Genomic DNA, 18,283 nt, shown 5'->3' with positions numbered 1-18,283 from the left:
CTTGTTTTGTATGGTTTTGCAATATCATCATTCTGTAAAGTTAGATATGCTCAATTGCATTGCATGTGCTTACAAATACAATTTCACAACATTTTTAGATGTTTCAGGTTAGATCTGACTTGTTTTGTATGGTTTTGCAATATCTTCATTCTGTAAAGTTAGATGGGCTCAATTGCATTGCATATGGTTACAAATACAATTTGACAACATTTCTTGCTGTATCAGGTCAGAACTGACTTGGTTTCAAGAGTTTGATGAATGGTGATGTTGTCTTGTAAATACACATGTAAGATCTTCACCTATGAAAGAGAATGCCCTTAAGTATAGTGTGGGAGCAAATCAGGCTGAGAGAAGCTTGTTTTGTATTGTTTTGCAATATCTTTATTCTGTAAAGTTACATATGCTCAACTGCATTACATATGCTTACAAATACAATTTGACAACATTTCATGTTGTTTCAGGTGAGAATGAACTTGGTTTTAAGATTTTAATGAATTGTAATGTTTTCTTGTAAATATACATGTAAACTGTTCACCTGTGAAAGAGATTGCCCTTTAGTATAGTGTGGGAGCAAATCAGGCTGAGAGAAGCTTGTTTTGTATGGTTTTGCAATATCTTCATTCTGTAAAGTTAGATGAGCTCAATTGCATTGCATATGGTTACATATACAATTTTACTACATTTCATTTAGTTTTCAGGTTAGAATTAACTTGGTTTCAAGACTTTGATTAATTGTTATTTTTCTTGCAAATAGTAATGTAAGGTCTTCACCTAAGAAAGAGAATGATCTTAAGTATAGTGTGGGAGCAAGTCAAGCTGAGAGAAGCTTGTTTTGTATGGTTTTGCAATATCTTCATTATATAACGTTTGATATTCTCCATTGCATTGCATATGCTTTCAAATACAATTTTACAAAAGTTCATGTTGTTTCAGGTGAGAATGAACTTGGTTTTAAGATTTTAATGAATTGTAATGTTTTCTTGTAAATATACATGTAAACTCTTCACCTATGACAGAGAATGCCCTTAAAAATAGTGTGGGAGGATATCAGACTAAGAGAAGCTTGTTTTGGATGGTTTTGAAATATATATCTATTCTGTAAAGTTAGATGTGCTCACCTGCATTACATATGCTTTCAAATACAATTTTACAACATTTCATGTTGTTTCAGGTGAGAATGAACTTGGTTTTAAGATTTTAATGAATTGTAATGTTTTCTTGTAAATATACATGTAAACTGTTCACCTATGAAAGAGATTGCCCTTTAGTATAGTGTGGGAGCAAATCAGGCTGAGAGAAGCTTGTTTTGTATGGTTTTGCAATATCATCATTCTGTAAAGTTAGATGGGCTCAATTGCATTGCACATGGTTCCATATACAATTTTACTACATTTCATTTTGTTTTCAGGTTAGAATTAACTTGGCTTCAAGACTTTGATTAATTGTTATTTTTCTTGCAAATAGTAATGTAAGGTCTTCACCTAAGAAAGAGAATGATCTTAAGTATAGTGTGGGAGCAAGTCAAGCTGAGAGAAGCTTGTTTTGTATGGTTTTGCAATATCTTCATTCTATAAAGTTAGATATTCTCCATTGCATTGCATATGCTTACAAATACAATTTTACAACATTTCATGTCACTTCAGGTCAGAAATGACTTGATTTCAAGAATTTGATGAATTGTAATGTTGTTTTGCAAATATACATGTAAACTCTTCACCTATGACAGAGAATGCCCTTAAGAATAGTGTGGGAGGATATCAGACTAAGAGAAGCTTGTTTTGGATGGTTTTGAAATATATATCTATTCTGTAAAGTAAGATGTGCTCACCTGCATTACATATGCTTTCAAATACAATTTTACAACATTTCATGTTGTTTCAGGTGAGAATGATCTTGGTTTTAAGATTTTAATGAATTGTAATGTCTTCTTGTAAATATACATGTAAACTGTACACCTATGAAAGAGATTGCCCTTTAGTATAGTGTGGGAGCAAATCAGGCTGAGAGAAGCTTGTTTTGTATGGTTTTGCAATATCATCATTCTGTAATGTTAGATATGCTCAATTGCATTGCATGTGCTTACAAATACAATTTCACAACATTTTTAGATGTTTCAGGTTAGATCTGACTTGTTTTGTATTGTTTTGCAATATCTTTATTCTGTAAAGTTACATATGCTCAACTGCATTGCATATGGTTACAAATACAATTTGACAACATTTCTTGCTGTATCAGGTCAGAACTGACTTGGTTTCAAGAGATTGATGAATGGTGATGTTGTCTTGTAAATACACATGTAAGGTCTTCACCTATGAAAGAGAATGCCCTTAAGTATAGTGTGGGAGCAAATCAGGCTGAGAGAAGCTTGTTTTGTATGGTTTTGCAATATCTTCATTCTATAAAGTTAGATATTCTCCATTGCTTTGCATATGCTTACAAATACAATTTTACAACATTTTATGTCGCATCAGGTCAGAATTGACTTGATTTCAAGAATTTGATTAATTGTAATGTTGTTTTGCAAATATACATGAAAACTCTTCACCTATGACAGAGGATGCCCTTAAGAATAGTGTGGGAGGATATCAGACTAAGAGAAGCTTGTTTTGGATGGTGTTGAAATATATATATGTATTCTGTAAAGTAAGATGTGCTCACCTGCATTGCATATGGTTACAAATACAATTTGACAACATTTCTTGCTGTATCAGGTCAGAAATGACTTGGTTTCAAGAGTTTGATAAATGGTGATGTTGTCTTGTAAATACACATGTAAGGTCTTCACCTATGAAAGAGAATGCCCTTAAGTATAGTGTGGGAGCAAATCAGGCTGAGAGAAGCTTGTTTTGGATTGTTTTGCAATATCTTTATTTTGTAAAGTTAGATATGCTCAACTGCATTACATATGCTTTCAATTACAATTTAACAATATTTCATGTTGTGTCAGGTTAGATCTGACTTGTTTTGTATGGTTTTGCAATATCATCATTCTGTAAAGTTAGATATGCTCAATTGCATTGCATGTGCTTACAAATACAATTTCACAACATTTTTAGATGTTTCAGGTTAGATCTGACTTGTTTTGTATTGTTTTGCAATATCTTTATTCTGTAAAGTTACATATGCTCAACTGCATTGCATATGGTTACAAATACAATTTGACAACATTTCTTGCTGTATCAGGTCAGAACTGATTTGGTTTCAAGAGATTGATGAATGGTGATGTTGTCTTGTAAATACACATGTAAGGTCTTCACCTATGAAAGAGAATGCCCTTAAGTATAGTGTGGGAGCAAATCAGGCTGAGAGAAGCTTGTTTTGGTATTGTTTTGCAATATCTCTATTCTGTAAAGTTACATATGCTCAACTGCATTACATATGCTTACAAATACAATTTTACAACATTTCATGTTGTTTCAGGTGAGAATGAACTTGGTTTTAAGATTTTAATGAATTGTAATGTTTTCTTGTAAATATACATGTAAACTGTTCACCTATGAAAGAGATTGCCCTATAGTATAGTGTGGGAGCAAATCAGGCTGAGAGAAGCTTGTTTTGTATGGTTTTGCAATATCTTCATTCTGCAAAGTTAGATGAGCTCAATTGCATTGCATATGGTTACATATACAATTTTACTACATTTCATTTTGTTTTCAGGTTAGAATTAACGTGGTTTCAAGACTTTGATTAATTGTTATTTTTCTTGCAAATAGTAATGTAAGGTCTTCACCTAAGAAAGAGAATGATCTTAAGTATAGTGTGGGAGCAAGTCAAGCGGAGAGAAGCTTGTTTTGTATGGTTTAGCAATATCTTCATTCTATAAAGTTAGATATTCTCCATTGCATTGCATATGCTTACAAATACAATTTTACAACATTTTATGTCGCTTCAGGTCAGAAATGACTTGATTTCAAGAATTTCATGAATTGTAATGTTGTTTTGCAAATATACATGTTAACTCTTCACCTATGTAAGAGAATGCCCTTATGAATAGTGTGGGAGGATATCAGACTAAGAGAAGCTTGTTTTGGATGGTTTTGAAATATATATCTATTCTGTAAAGTTAGATGTGCTCACCTGCATTACATATGCTTTCAAATACAATTTTACAAAAGTTCATGTTGTTTCAGGTGAGAATGAACTTGGTTTTAAGATTTTAATGAATTGTAATGTTTTCTTGTAAATATACATGTAAACTCTTCTCCTATGAAAGAGATTGCCCTTTAGTATAGTGTGGGAGCAAATCAGGCTGAGAGAATCTTGTTTTGTATGGTTTTGCAATATCATCATTCTGTAAAGTTAGATATGCTCAATTGCATTGCATGTGCTTACAAATACAATTTCACAACATTTTTAGATGTTTCAGGTTAGATCTGACTTGTTTTGTATTGTTTTGCAATATCTTTATTCTGTAAAGTTACATATGCTCAACTGCATTGCATATGGTTACAAATACAATTTGACAACATTTCTTGCTATATCAGGTCAGAACTGACTTGGTTTCAAGAGATTGATGAATGGTGATGTTGTCTTGTAAATACACATGTAAGGTCTTCACCTATGAAAGAGAATGCCCTTAAGTATAGTGTGGGAGCAAATCAGGCTGAGAGAAGCTTGTTTTGTATGGTTTTGCAATATCTTCATTCTATAAAGTTAGATATTCTCCATTGCTTTGCATATGCTTACAAATACAATTTTACAACATTTTATGTCGCATCAGGTCAGAATTGACTTGATTTCAAGAATTTGATTAATTGTAATGTTGTTTTGCAAATATACATGAAAACTCTTCACCTATGACAGAGGATGCCCTTAAGAATAGTGTGGGAGGATATCAGACTAAGAGAAGCTTGTTTTGGATGGTGTTGAAATATATATATGTATTCTGTAAAGTAAGATGTGCTCACCTGCATTGCATATGGTTACAAATACAATTTGACAACATTTCTTGCTGTATCAGGTCAGAAATGACTTGGTTTCAAGAGTTTGATAAATGGTGATGTTGTCTTGTAAATACACATGTAAGGTCTTCACCTATGAAAGAGAATGCCCTTAAGTATAGTGTGGGAGCAAATCAGGCTGAGAGAAGCTTGTTTTGGATTGTTTTGCAATATCTTTATTTTGTAAAGTTAGATATGCTCAACTGCATTACATATGCTTTCAATTACAATTTAACAATATTTCATGTTGTGTCAGGTTAGATCTGACTTGTTTTGTATGGTTTTGCAATATCATCATTCTGTAAAGTTAGATATGCTCAATTGCATTGCATGTGCTTACAAATACAATTTCACAACATTTTTAGATGTTTCAGGTTAGATCTGACTTGTTTTGTATTGTTTTGCAATATCTTTATTCTGTAAAGTTACATATGCTCAACTGCATTGCATATGGTTACAAATACAATTTGACAACATTTCTTGCTGTATCAGGTCAGAACTGATTTGGTTTCAAGAGATTGATGAATGGTGATGTTGTCTTGTAAATACACATGTAAGGTCTTCACCTATGAAAGAGAATGCCCTTAAGTATAGTGTGGGAGCAAATCAGGCTGAGAGAAGCTTGTTTTGGTATTGTTTTGCAATATCTCTATTCTGTAAAGTTACATATGCTCAACTGCATTACATATGCTTACAAATACAATTTTACAACATTTCATGTTGTTTCAGGTGAGAATGAACTTGGTTTTAAGATTTTAATGAATTGTAATGTTTTCTTGTAAATATACATGTAAACTGTTCACCTATGAAAGAGATTGCCCTATAGTATAGTGTGGGAGCAAATCAGGCTGAGAGAAGCTTGTTTTGTATGGTTTTGCAATATCTTCATTCTGCAAAGTTAGATGAGCTCAATTGCATTGCATATGGTTACATATACAATTTTACTACATTTCATTTTGTTTTCAGGTTAGAATTAACGTGGTTTCAAGACTTTGATTAATTGTTATTTTTCTTGCAAATAGTAATGTAAGGTCTTCACCTAAGAAAGAGAATGATCTTAAGTATAGTGTGGGAGCAAGTCAAGCGGAGAGAAGCTTGTTTTGTATGGTTTAGCAATATCTTCATTCTATAAAGTTAGATATTCTCCATTGCATTGCATATGCTTACAAATACAATTTTACAACATTTTATGTCGCTTCAGGTCAGAAATGACTTGATTTCAAGAATTTCATGAATTGTAATGTTGTTTTGCAAATATACATGTTAACTCTTCACCTATGTAAGAGAATGCCCTTATGAATAGTGTGGGAGGATATCAGACTAAGAGAAGCTTGTTTTGGATGGTTTTGAAATATATATCTATTCTGTAAAGTTAGATGTGCTCACCTGCATTACATATGCTTTCAAATACAATTTTACAAAAGTTCATGTTGTTTCAGGTGAGAATGAACTTGGTTTTAAGATTTTAATGAATTGTAATGTTTTCTTGTAAATATACATGTAAACTCTTCTCCTATGAAAGAGATTGCCCTTTAGTATAGTGTGGGAGCAAATCAGGCTGAGAGAATCTTGTTTTGTATGGTTTTGCAATATCATCATTCTGTAAAGTTAGATATGCTCAATTGCATTGCATGTGCTTACAAATACAATTTCACAACATTTTTAGATGTTTCAGGTTAGATCTGACTTGTTTTGTATTGTTTTGCAATATCTTTATTCTGTAAAGTTACATATGCTCAACTGCATTGCATATGGTTACAAATACAATTTGACAACATTTCTTGCTATATCAGGTCAGAACTGACTTGGTTTCAAGAGATTGATGAATGGTGATGTTGTCTTGAAAATACACATGTAAGGTCTTCACCTATGAAAGAGAATGCCCTTAAGTATAGTGTGGGAGCAAATCAGGCTGAGAGAAGCTTGTTTTGTATTGTTTTGCAATATCTTTATTCTGTAATGTTACATATGCTCAACTGCATTGCATATGGTTACAAATACAATTTCACAACATTTTTAGATGTTTCAGGTTTGATCTGACTTGTTTTGTATGGTTTTGCAATATCTTCATTCTGTAAAGTTAGATGAGCTTAATTGCATTGCATATGGTTACAAATACAATTTGACAACATAACATGCTGTATCAGGTCAGAACTGACTTGGTTTCAAGAGGTTGATGAATGGTGATGTTGTCTTGTAAATACACATGTAAGGTCTTCACCTATGAAAGAGAATGCCCTTAAGTATAGTGTGGGAGCAAATCAGGCTGAGAGAAGCTTGTTTTGTATTGTTTTGCAATATCTTTATTCTGTAAAGGTACATATGCTTAACTGCATTACATATGCCTACAAATACAATTTTACAACATTTCTTGCTGTATCAGGTCAGAACTGACTTGGTTTCAAGAGATTGATGAATGGTGATGTTTTCTTGTAAATATACATGTAAACTGTTCACCTATGAAAGAGATTTCCCTTTAGTATAGTGTGGGAGCAAATCAGGCTGAGAGAAGCTTGTTTTGTATGGTTTTGCAATATCTTCATTCTATGAAGTTAGATATTCTCCATTGCATTGCATATGCTTACAAATACAATTTTACAACATTTCATGTTGTTTCAGGTGAGAATGAACTTGGTTTTAAGATTTTAATGAATTGTAATGTTTTCTTGTAAATATACATGTAAACTGTTCACCTATGAAAGAGATTGCCCTTTAGTATAGTGTGGGAGCAAATCAGGCTGAGAGAAGCTTGTTTTGTATGGTTTTGCAATATCTTCATTCTGTAAAGTTAGATGAGCTCAATTGCATTGCATATGGTTACATATACAATTTCACTACATTTCATTTTGTTTTCAGGTTAGAATTAACTTGGTTTCAAGACTTTGATTAATTGTTATTTTTCTTGCAAATAGTAATGTAAGGTCTTCACCTAAGAAAGAGAATGATCTTAAGTATAGTGTGGGAGCAAGTCAAGCTGAGAGAAGCTTGTTTTGTATGGTTTAGCAATATCTTTATTCTATAAAGTTAGATATTCTCCATTGCATTGCATATGCTTACAAATACAATTTTACAACATTTTATGTTGTTTCTGGTCAGAAATGACTTGATTTCAAGAATTTCATGAATTGTAATGTTGTTTTGCAAATATACATGTTAACTCTTCACCTATGACAGAGAATGCCCTTAAGAATAGTGTGGGAGGATATCAGACTAAGAGAAGCTTGTTTTGGATGGTTTTGAAATATATATCTATTCTGTAAAGTTAGATGTGCTCACCTGCATTACATATGCTTTCAAATACAATTTTACAAACGTTCATGTTGTTTCAGGTGAGAATGAACTTGGTTTTAAGATTTTAATGAATTGTAATGTTTTCTTGTAAATATACATGTAAACTCTTCACCTATGACAGAGAATGCCCTTAAGAATAGTGTGGGAGGATATCAGACTAAGAGAAGCTTGTTTTGGATGGTTTTGAAATATATATCTATTCTGTAAAGTTAGATGTGCTCACCTGCATTACATATGCTTTCAAATACAATTTTACAACATTTCATGTTGTTTCAGGTGAGAATGAACTTGGTTTTAAGATTTTAATGAATTGTAATGTTTTCTTGTAAATATACATGTAAACTCTTCTCCTATGAAAGAGATTGCCCTTTAGTATAGTGTGGGAGCAAATCAGGCTGAGAGAATCTTGTTTTGTATGGTTTTGCAATATCATCATTCTGTAAAGTTAGATATGCTCAATTGCATTGCATGTGCTTACAAATACAATTTCACAACATTTTTAGATGTTTCAGGTTAGATCTGACTTGTTTTGTATTTTTTTGCAATATCTTTATTCTGTAAAGTTACATATGCTCAACTGCATTGCATATGGTTACAAATACAATTTGACAACATTTCTTGCTGTATCAGGTCAGAACTGATTTGGTTTCAAGAGATTGATGAATGGTGATGTTGTCTTGTAAATACACATGTAAGGTCTTCACCTATGAAAGAGAATGCCCTTAAGTATAGTGTGGGAGCAAATCAGGCTGAGAGAAGCTTGTTTTGGTATTGTTTTGCAATATCTCTATTCTGTAAAGTTACATATGCTCAACTGCATTACATATGCTTACAAATACAATTTTACAACATTTCATGTTGTTTCAGGTGAGAATGAACTTGGTTTTAAGATTTTAATGAATTGTAATGTTTTCTTGTAAATATACATGTAAACTGTTCACCTATGAAAGAGATTGCCCTTTAGTATAGTGTGGGAGCAAATCATGCTGAGAGAAGCTTGTTTTGTATGGTTTTGCAATATCTTCATTCTGCAAAGTTAGATGAGCTCAATTGCATTGCATATGGTTACATATACAATTTTACTACATTTCATTTTGTTTTCAGGTTAGAATTAACGTGGTTTCAAGACTTTGATTAATTATTTTTCTTGCAAATAGTAATGTAAGGTCTTCACCTAAGAAAGAGAATGATCTTAAGTATAGTGTGGGAGCAAGTCAAGCGGAGAGAAGCTTGTTTTGTATGGTTTAGCAATATCTTCATTCTATAAAGTTAGATATTCTCCATTGCATTGCATATGCTTACAAATACAATTTTACAACATTTTATGTCGTTTCAGGTCAGAAATGACTTGATTTCAAGAATTTCATGAATTGTAATGTTGTTTTGCAAATATACATGTTAACTCTTCACCTATGACAGAGAATGCCCTTATGAATAGTGTGGGAGGATATCAGACTAAGAGAAGCTCGTTTTGGATGGTTTTGAAATATATATCTATTCTGTAAAGTTAGATGTGCTCACCTGCATTACATATGCTTTCAAATACAATTTTACAACATTTCATGTTGTTTCAGGTGAGAATGAACTTGGTTTTAAGATTATAATGAATTGTAATGTTTTCTTGTAAATATACATGTAAACTCTTCTCCTATGAAAGAGATTGCCCTTTAGTATAGTGTGGGAGCTAATCAGGCTGAGAGAAGCTTGTTTTGTATGGTTTTGCAATATCATCATTCTGTAAAGTTAGATATGCTCAATTGCATTGCATGTGCTTACAAATACAATTTCACAACATTTTTAGATGTTTCAGGTTAGATCTGACTTGTTTTGTATTGTTTTGCAATATCTTTATTCTGTAAAGTTACATATGCTCAACTGCATTGCATATGGTTACAAATACAATTTGACAACATTTCTTGCTGTATCAGGTCAGAACTGACTTGGTTTCAAGAGATTGATGAATGGTGATGTTGTCTTGTAAATACACATGTAAGGTCTTCACCTATGAAAGAGTTTACCCTTTAGTATAGTGTGGGAGCAAATCAGGCTGAGAGATGCTTGTTTTGGTATTGTTTTGCAATATCTTTATTTTGTAAAGTTACATATGCTCAACTGCATTACATATGCTTACAAATACAATTTTACAACATTTCATGTTGTTTCAGGTGAGAATGAACTTGGTTTTAAGATTTTAATGAATTGTAATGTTTTCTTGTAAATATACATGTAAACTGTTCACCTATGAAAGAGATTGCCCTTTAGTATAGTGTGGGAGCAAATCAGGCTGAGAGAAGCTTGTTTTGTATGGTTTTGCAATATATTCATTCTGTAAAGTTAGATGAGCTCAATTGCATTGCATATGGTTACATATACAATTTTACTACATTTCATTTAGTTTTCAGATTAGAATTAACTTGGTTTCAAGACTTTGATTAATTGTTATTTTTCTTGCAAATAGTAATGTAAGGTCTTCACCTAAGAAAGAGAATGATCTTAAGTATAGTGTGGGAGCAAGTCAACCTGAGAGAAGCTTGATTTGTATGGTTTTGCAATATCTTCATTCTATAAAGTTAGATATTCTCCATTGCATTGCATATGCTTTCAAATACAATTTTACAACATTTTATGTCGTTTCAGGTAAGAAATGACTTGATTTCAAGAATTTCATGAATTGTAATGTTGTTTTGCAAATATACATGTTAACTCTTCACCTATGAAAGAGAATGCCCTTAAGAATAATGTGGGAGGATATCAGACTAAGAGAAGCTTGTTTTGGATGGTTTTGAAATATATATCTATTCTGTAAAGTTAGATGTGCTCACCTGCATTACATATGCTTTCAAATACAATTTTACAACATTTCATGTTGTTTCAGGTGAGAATGAACTTGGTTTTAAGATTTTAATGAATTGTAATGTTTTCTTGTAAATATACATGTAAACTCTTCTCCTATGAAAGAGATTGCCCTTTAGTATAGTGTGGGAGCTAATCAGGCTGAGAGAAGCTTGTTTTGTATGGTTTTGCAATATCATTATTCTGTAAAGTTAGATATGCTCAATTGCATTGCATGTGCTTAGAAATACAATTTCACAACATTTTTAGATGTTTCAGGTTAGATCTGACTTGTTTTGTATTGTTTTGTAATATCTTTATTCTGTAAAGTTACATATGCTCAACTGCATTGCATATGGTTACAAATACAATTTGACAACATTTCTTGCTGTATCAGGTCAGAACTGACTTGGTTTCAAGAGATTGATGAATGGTGATGTTGTCTTGTAAATACACATGTAAGGTCTTCACCTATGAAAGAGTTTACCCTTTAGTATAGTGTGGGAGCAAATCAGGGTGAGAGATGCTTGTTTTGGTATTGTTTTGCAATATCTTTATTCTGTAAAGTTACATATGCTCAACTGCATTACATATGCTTACAAATACAATTTTACAACATTTCATGTTGTTTCAGGTGAGAATGAACTTGGTTTTAAGATTTTAATTAATTGTAATGCTTTCTTGTAAATATACATGTAAACTGTTCACCTATGAAAGAGATTTGCCCTTTAGTATAGTGTGGGAGCAAATCAGGCTGAGAGAAGCTTGTTTTGTATGGTTTTGCAATATATTCATTCTGTAAAGTTAGATGAGCTCAATTGCATTGCATATTGTTACATATACAATTTTACTACATTTCATTTAGTTTTCAGGTTAGAATTAACTTGGTTTCAAGACTTTGATTAATTGTTATTTTTCTTGCAAATAGTAATGTAAGGTCTTCACCTAAGAAAGAGAATGATCTTAAGTATAGTGTGGGAGCAAGTCAAGCTGAGAGAAGCTTGTTTTGTATGGTTTTGCAATATCTTCATTCTATAAAGTTAGATATTCTCCATTGCATTGCATATGCTTTCAAATACAATTTTACAAAAGTTCATGTTGTTTCAGGTGAGAATGAACTTGGTTTTAAGATTTTAATGAATTGTAATGTTTTCTTGTAAATATACATGTAAACTCTTCACCTATGACAGAGAATGCCCTTTAGTATAGTGTGGGAGCAAATCAGGCTGAGAGAAGCTTGTTTTGTATGGTTTTGCAATATCTTCATTCTGTAAAGTTAGATGAGCTCAATTGCATTGCACATGGTTCCATATACAATTTTACTACATTTCATTTTGTTTTCAGGTTAGAATTAACTTGGCTTCAAGACTTTGATTAATTGTTATTTTTCTTGCAAATAGTAATGTAAGGTCTGCACCTAAGAAAGAGAATGATCTTAAGTATAGTGTGGGAGCAAGTCAAGCTGAGAGAAGCTTGTTTTGTATGGTTTTGCAATATCTTCATTCTATAAAGTTAGATATTCTCCATTGCATTGCATATGCTTACAAATACAATTTTACAACATTTTATGTCGTTTCAGGTCAGAAATGACTTGATTTCAAGAATTTCATGAATTGTAATGTTGTTTTGCAAATATACATGTTAACTCTTCACCTATGACAGAGAATGCCCTTAAGAATAGTGTGGGAGGATATCAGACTAAGAGAAGCTTGTTTTGGATGGTTTTGAAATATATATCTATTCTGTAAAGTTAGATGTGCTCACCTGCATTACATATGCTTTCAAATACAATTTTACAACATTTCATGTTGTTTCAGTTGAGAATGAACTTGGTTTTAAGATTTTAATGAATTGTAATGTTTTCTTGTAAATATACATGTAAACTCTTCTCCTATGAAAGAGATTGCCCTTTTGTATAGTGTGGGAGCAAATCAGGCTGAGAGAAGCTTGTTTTGTATGGTTTTGCAATATCATCATTCTGTAAAGTTAGATATGCTCAATTGCATTGCATGTGCTTACAAATACAATTTCACAACATTTTTAGATGTTTCAGGTTAGATCTGACTTGTTTTGTATTGTTTTGCAATATCTTTATTCTGTAAAGTTACATATGCTCAACTGCATTGCATATGGTTACAAATACAATTTGACAACATTTCTTGCTGTATCAGGTCAGAACTGATTTGGTTTCAAGAGATTGATGAATGGTGATGTTGTCTTGTAAATACACATGTAAGGTCTTCAACTATGAAACAGAATGCCCTTAAGTATAGTGTGGGAGCAAATCAGGCTGAGAGAAGCTTGTTTTGGTATTGTTTTGCAATATCTCTATTCTGTAAAGTTACATATGCTCAACTGCATTACATATGCTTACAAATACAATTTGACAACATTTCATGTTGTTTCAGGTGAGAATGAACTTGGTTTTAAGATTTTAATGAATTGTAATGTTTTCTTGTAAATATACATGTAAACTGTTCACCTATGAAAGAGATTGCCCTTTAGTATAGTGTGGGAGCAAATCAGGCTGAGAGAAGCTTGTTTTGCATGGTTTTGCAATATCATCATTCTGTAAAGTTAGATATGCTCAATTGCATTGCATGTGCTTACAAATACAATTTCACAACATTTTTAGATGTTTCAGGTAAGATCTGACTTGTTTTGTAATGGTTTTGCAGTATCTTCATTCTGTAAAGTTAGATGAGCTCAATTGCATTGCATATGGTTACAAATACAATTTGACAACATTTCTTGCTGTATCAGGTCAGAACTGACTTGGTTTCAAGAGGTTGATGAATGGTGATGTTGTCTTGTAAATACACATGTAAGGTCCACCTATGAAAGAGAATGCCCTTAAGTATAGTGTGGGAGCAAATCAGGCTGAGAGAAGCTTGTTTTGTATTGTTTTGCAATATCTTTATTCTGTAAAGTTACATATGCTGAACTGCATTGCATATGGTTACAAATACAATTTGACAACATTTCTTGCTGTATCAGGTCAGAACTGACTTGGTTTCAAGAGATTGATGAATGGTGATGTTGTCTTGTAAATACACATGTAAGGTCTTCACCTATGAAAGAGAATGCCCTTAAGTATAGTGTGGGAGCAAATCAGGCTGAGAGAAGCTTGTTATGTATTGTTTTGCAATATCTTTATTCTGTAAAGTTACATATGCTCAACTGCATTACATATGCTTACAAATACAATTTTACAACATTTCATTTTGTTTTCAGGTTAGAATTAACTTGGTTTCAAGACTTTGATTAATTGTTATTTTTCTTGCAAATAGTAATGTAAGGTCTTCACCTAAGAAAGAGAATGATCTTAAGTATAGTGAGGGAGCAAGTCAAGCTGAGAGAAGCTTGTTTTGTATGGTTTTGAAATATATATCTATTCTGTAAAGTTAGATGTGCTCACCTGCATTACATATGCTTTCAAATACAATTTTACAACATTTCATGTTGTTTCAGGTGAGAATGAACTTGGTTTTAAGATTTTAATGAATTGTAATGTTTTCTTGTAAATATACATGTGAACTGTTCACCTATGAAAGAGATTGCCCTTTAGTATAGTGTGGGAGCAAATCAGGCTGAGAGAAGCTTGTTTTGTATGGTTTTGCAATATCTTCATTCTGTAAAGTTAGATGAGCTCAATTGCATTGCACATGGTTCCATATACAATTTTACTACATTTCATTTTGTTTTCAGGTTAGAATTAACTTGGCTTCAAGACTTTGATTAATTGTTATTTTTCTTGCAAATAGTAATGTAAGGTCTACCTAAGAAAGAGAATGATCTTAAGTATAGTGTAGGAGCAAGTCAAGCTGAGAGAAGCTTGTTTTGTATGGTTTTGCAATATCATCATTCTGTAAAGTTAGATATGCTCAATTGCATTGCATGTGCTTACAAATACAATTTCACAACATATTTAGATGTTTCAGGTTAGATCTGACTGTTTTGTATTGTTTTGCAATATCTTTATTCTGTAAAGTTACATATGCTCATCTGCATTGCATATGGTTACAAATACAATTTGACAACATTTCTTGCTGTATCAGGTCAGAACTGACTTGGTTTCAAGAGATTGATGAATGGTGATGTTGTCTTGTAAATACACATGTAAGGTCTTCACCTATGAAAGAGTTTACCCTTTAGTATAGTGTGGGAGCAAATCAGGGTGAGAGATGCTTGTTTTGGTATTGTTTTGCAATATCTTTATTTTGTAAAGTTACATATGCTCAACTGCATTACATATGCTTACAAATACAATTTTACAACATTTAATGTTGTTTCAGGTGAGAATGAACTTGGTTTTAAGATTTTAATGAATTGTAATGTTTTCTTGTAAATATACATGTAAACTGTTCACCTATGAAAGAGATTGCCCTTTAGTATAGTGTGGGAGCAATTCAGGCTGAGAGAAGCTTGTTTTGTAGGGTTTTGCAATATATTCATTCTGTAAAGTTAGATGAGCTCAATTGCATTGCATATGGTTACATATACAATTTTACTACATTTCATTTAGTTTTCAGGTTAGAATTAACTTGGTTTCAAGACTTTGATTAATTGTTATTTTTCTTGCAAATAGTAATGTAAGGTCTTCACCTAAGAAAGAGAATGATCTTAAGTATAGTGTGGGAGCAAGTCAAGCTGAGAGAAGCTTGTTTTGTATGGTTTAGCAATATCTTCATTCTATAAAGTTAGATATTCTCCATTGCATTGCATATGCTTACAAATACAATTTTACAACATTTTATGTCGTTTCAGGTCAGAAATTACTTGATTTCAAGAATTTCATGAATTGTAATGTTGTTTTGCAAATATACATGTTAACTCTTCACCTATGACAGAGAATGCCCTTAAGAATAGTGTGGGAGGATATCAGACTAAGAGAAGCTTGTTTTGGATGGTTTTGAAATATATATCTATTCTGTAAAGTTAGATGTGCTCACCTGCATTACATATGCTTTCAAATACAATTGTACAAAAGTTCATGTTGTTTCAGGTGAGAATGAACTTGGTTTTAAGATTTTAATGAATTGTAATGTTTTCTTGTAAATATACATGTAAACTCTTCACCTATGAAAGAGATTGCCCTTTAGTATAGTGTGGGAGCAAATCAGGCTGAGAGAAGCTTGTTTTGTATGGTTTTGCAATATCATCATTCTGTAAAGTTAGATATGCTCAATTGCATTGCATGTGCTTACAAATACAATTTCACAACATTTTTAGATGTTTCAGGTTAGATCTGACTTGTTTTGTATTGTTTTGCAATATCTTTATTCTGTAAAGTTACATATGCTCAACTGCATTGCATATGGTTACAAATACATTTTGACAGCATTTCTTGCTGTATCAGGTCAGAACTGATTTGGTTTCAAGAGATTGATGAATGGTGATGTTGTCTTGTAAATACACATGTAAGGTCTTCACCTATGAAAGAGAATGCCCTTAAGTATAGTGTGGGAGCAAATCAGGCTGAGAGAAGCTTGTTTTGGTATTGTTTTGCAATATCTCTATTCTGTAAAGTTACATATGCTCAACTGCATTACATATGCTTACAAATACAATTTTACAACATTTCATGTTGTTTCAGGTGAGAATGAACTTGGTTTTAAGATTTTAATGAATTGTAATGTTTTCTTGTAAATATACATGTAAACTGTTCACCTATGAAAGAGATTGCCCTATAGTATAGTGTGGGAGCAAATCAGGCTGAGAGAAGCTTGTTTTGTATGGTTTTGCAATATCTTCATTCTGTAAAGTTAGATGAGCTCAATTGCATTGCATATGGTTACACATACAATTTTACTACATTTCATTTTGTTTTCAGGTTAGAATTAAATTGGTTTCAAGACTTTGATTAATTGTTATTTTTCTTGCAAATAGTAATGTAAGGTCTTCACCTAAGAAAGAGAATGATTTTAAGTATAGTGTGGGAGCAAGTCAAGCTGAGAGAAGCTTGTTTTGTATGGTTTAGCAATATCTTCATTCTATAAAGTTAGATATTCTCCATTGCATTGCATATGCTTACAAATACAATTTTACAACATTTTATGTCGTTTCAGGTCAGAAATGACTTGATTTCAAGAATTTCATGAATTGTAATGTTGTTTTGCAAATATACATGTTAACTCTTCACCTATGACAGAGAATGCCCTTAAGAATAGTGTGGGAGGATATCAGACTAAGAGAAGCTTGTTTTGGATGGTTTTGAAATATATATCTATTCTGTAAAGTTAGATGTGCTCACCTGCATTACATATGCTTTCAAATACAATTTTACAACATTTCATGTTGTTTCAGGTGAGAATGAACTTGGTTTTAAGATTTTAATGAATTGTAATGTTTTCTTGTAAATATACATGTAAACTCTTCTCCTATGAAAGAGATTGCCCTTTAGTATAGTGTGGGAGCTAATCAGGCTGAGAGAAGCTTGTTTTGTATGGTTTTGCAATATCATCATTCTGTAAAGTTAGATATGCTCAATTGCATTGCATGTGCTTACAAATACAATTTCACAACATATTTAGATGTTTCAGGTTAGATCTGACTTGTTTTGTATTGTTTTGCAATATCTTTATTCTGTAAAGTTACATATGCTCAACTGCATTGCATATGGTTACAAATACAATTTGACAACATTTCTCGCTGTATCAGGTCAGAACTGACTTGGTTTCAAGAGATTGATGAATGGTCATGTTGTCTTGTAAATACACATGTAAGGTCTTCACCTATGAAAGAGTTTACCCTTTAGTATAGTGTGGGAGCAAATCAGGGTGAGAGATGCTTGTTTTGGTATTGTTTTGCAATATCTTTATTCTGTAAAGTTACATATGCTCAACTGCATTACATATGCTTACAAATACAATTTTACAACATTTCATGTTGTTTCAGGTGAGAATGAACTTGGTTTTAAGATTTTAATTAATTGTAATGCTTTCTTGTAAATATACATGTAAACTGTTCACCTATGAAAGAGATTGCCCTTTAGTATAGTGTGGGAGCTAATCAGGCTGAGAGAAGCTTGTTTTGTATGGTTTTGCAATATCATCATTCTGTAAAGTTAGATATGCTCAATTGCATTGCATGTGCTTACAAATACAATTTCACAACATATTTAGATGTTTCAGGTTAGATCTGACTGTTTTGTATTGTTTTGCAATATCTTTATTCTGTAAAGTTACATATGCTCATCTGCATTGCATATGGTTACAAAT

This window comes from Amia ocellicauda, chromosome 15 (assembly GCF_036373705.1).
Source record: "Amia ocellicauda isolate fAmiCal2 chromosome 15, fAmiCal2.hap1, whole genome shotgun sequence".
NCBI lineage: Eukaryota > Metazoa > Chordata > Actinopteri > Amiiformes > Amiidae > Amia > Amia ocellicauda.
The sequence above is the reverse complement of the archived record's forward strand: the minus strand, read 5'-3'. Positions refer to the sequence as shown.